General features: G+C 39.2%; 1 pseudogene; it reads left to right on the top strand.

The window, feature by feature from the left end:
* The first annotated feature begins 1,112 nt into the window (after positions 1-1,112).
* On the top strand, positions 1,113-2,058 carry LOC129673828 (olfactory receptor 8H1-like; annotated as a pseudogene).
* The last annotated feature ends 965 nt before the right edge of the window (positions 2,059-3,023 follow it).

The raw sequence follows: 3,023 nt of genomic DNA, 5'->3' as shown, positions 1-3,023 counted from the left end.
GTCTATGAGTTATAAATTAACTAGGTAGACAGTTTTATGTTGCAACATTTTCAATTTTTTTCCTCCCTGGGGCAACATATTTATTTATTTATTTATTTATTTATTTATTTATTTATTTATTTTTATTTTTAGTTATAATTTGTTAACTCTGTGTCCCAGCTGTATCCCGCTCCCTCATTCCCTCCCCCTCCCCAACTCCCTCCCTGGTCTCCTCCCTGCCCCTTTCCAAGTCCACTGATAGGGAAGGACCTCCTCCCCTTTCATTTGACCCTGTTTTATCAGGTATCTTCAAGGCTGGCTGCAAAGTCCTCCTCTGTGACCTTCTGTGACCTAACAGGACTGCTCCTCCCCTGGGGGCGGGGAGGACAAAGAGCCTGCCCTTGAGATCCTGTTAGAAATATTCCAACTTTAAATTCTAACTTTAATTGAAAGGGACAGGAACAGGAATGATAAAGTGAACTGACATCTTTTGTGGTATCATGCCTGAAATGAAAATTTAATATTGGCATTTCTCATCAAATATTTTAAGATAAAATTTGTGTTCATGACATAGAATGCAAATCTCTACTTTCCTCACCTCGTAAGGTATAAGACTATAATGCAAATGTTCTACTTCCATCTCAACACACACACTATGAAATCTTTTTGTACACAAAGTCTGCTACATTCTAGGAATTTTAAGTAGCCAAGCCTTCTTGCTTTCCTTCATTTCCTCGGCAAGAATTATTTTCACATTAACCAGTCTTGAAAGACTTTGACATTAAACCCTTGTCAATGGGGAAGAAATAAGATGCAACCTGCCTCAAACCAATGTCTTAGGGTGCTTTATTCCAAGCACAGCATCTTGATTAAGAGGAAAATTCTACTGTGTTCAGACACTTCATTTGGAGTAAATTATCATTCTTTGTGACCCTGGATGGTCTCGTAACATTCCCAAATGCTAATTTACATCTGCATCAATATCTGACAACTTATCTTTTAGTATTTTATAAATTATGAATTTCTTGGAAATACAAATCTAAATATACTCTATAAATATTTGTAATTCTTAATCCAAACACAACTCTTACTAAAATCATTTTTCATTTCTCATCAGTGTGGGACTATTCACTATGAACCCCTGGAATCACACAAGTGAGCCTGACTTCATGCTGATGGGACTGACAAACTCCAGGGAGATCCAGCTGGTCCTCTCTGTGCTATTTCTCCTGATATACCTGGTCACTGTGCTGGGGAACACAGGCATGATACTGATCATCCGTCTAGATGCCCAGCTTCACACTCCAATGTATTTCTTTCTTACCCACCTGTCATTCCTTGACCTCAGTTACTCAACTGTCATTACACCTAAAACCTTAGAGAACCTGATGACTTCCATCAAGAACATTTCTTTCATGGGCTGCTTCATTCAGCTGTAATATTTTTGTCCTGTTTGGAGGTGCCGAATGTTTTCTTCTTTCCTCCATGGCCCATGACCGCTATGTAGCTATCTGCAACCCTCTGCACTACCCAGTTTTCATGTCCACAAGACGATGCCATGCCCTCCTCACTGGTTCCTACATGATGGGAGCTGTAGATTCCTCTGTCAACATGCTTTGTCTAAGCAGGATGAATTTCTGCAGGTCTCTCATCATCAATCATTTTTTCTGTGACACACCTGCAATTTTAGCCCTGTCCTGCAGTGACACCTATGTCATTGAAATGGTATTAATCATTTTCTCCGGTTCAATGCTAATGGCATCCCTTCTCACCATATCAATGTCTTATGTATCCATTCTCTCTACCATCTTGAAAATCAGTTCTGCTTCAGGAAAGCGAAAAGCCTTCTCCACTTGTGCCTCTCATCTCCTGGCAGTCACCATATTTTATAGTACTATGATCTTCACTTATTTAAAACCAAAGAAGTCCTATTCTTTGGGAAAAGATCAAGTGGCTTCTGTTTTCTATACCATTGTGATCCCCATGCTTAATCCACTTATTTATAGTCTCAGAAACAAAGATGTGAAAAGTGCTGTCAGTAGAGTTATCAAGAAAAGGAGCGGCTCCAGGCAGTTATGATAAGATCGGAGGTCAGTACCTAGACTTTACTCTTTCTATTTCCTTTCTGCTATTAGGTCTTTTCTTGTTTTCCACTGAACACTCATTGTATGTTTTATTTAAATTTGTGTTGAGCTTTTCTTTGCATAGTACAACTTGATATTAGATATTATTTTTTTTCTCAGTGGGTTTTTTTTCTCATCAGTTACATTTTATTTACTCTGTATCCCAGCCGTGTCCCGATCCCTCATTCCCTCCCAGTCCCTCCCTCCCTCCCTCATCTCCACTGTGCCCCTTGCCAAGTCCACTAATAGGGGGGACCTCCTCCCCATTCATCTGATCCTGTTTTATCAGGTATCTTCAGATCTTCAGGACTGGCTGCAAAGCTCTCCTCTGTGGCCTAACAGGACTATTATTAAGGAAACATTTTAGAAAGCTAGAAAATAATATGAAATAATAAAACATAAAATCTGTGGTCTAAATATGTTTGTTTTAAAGACAAGTGTTTGAAAAATTAGAAACAATGATCTTCTCAAAATGATATTGTGTGATGTTCTATATATTCTATAACTCTAGAGAATTGTAGAGCAATGACTTGAACAAAGACAACAAGGGTGTTCAGTTTCTAATATCAAGGAGGAATCCACAGAATGGTTGTTTTTGAACCAAGAATTATGAGTTTTGGACTCATAATTATGAGTTCTAGTATATTTCAGCTTTTGATTATTAGGATACTAAAGTTGAAGGCTGTTTCCTCTGCGGGGGAGGCTCATCAGTTAGGCCCACATGCTGCTGTGACAAAGTACCCAGGATTCGTTTCTAGCACCTATATCAGGTGGCTTGCAACTTAGCCTCCATTGCACCTCCAGGGTAGGCAATGCTTCTGATTTTACACACACTTAGCTACAGTGACACAGCCACACACACACACAGAGAAAGAGAGAGAGAGAGAGAGAGAGAGAGAGAGAGAGAGAGTTGAAAATAAA

This window comes from Psammomys obesus, unplaced genomic scaffold (assembly GCF_907164565.1).
Source record: "Psammomys obesus unplaced genomic scaffold, mPsaObe1.curated_primary_1811, whole genome shotgun sequence".
In the NCBI taxonomy this organism is placed as follows: domain Eukaryota; kingdom Metazoa; phylum Chordata; class Mammalia; order Rodentia; family Muridae; genus Psammomys; species Psammomys obesus.
The sequence above is the reverse complement of the archived record's forward strand: the minus strand, read 5'-3'. Positions and strand labels throughout refer to the sequence as shown.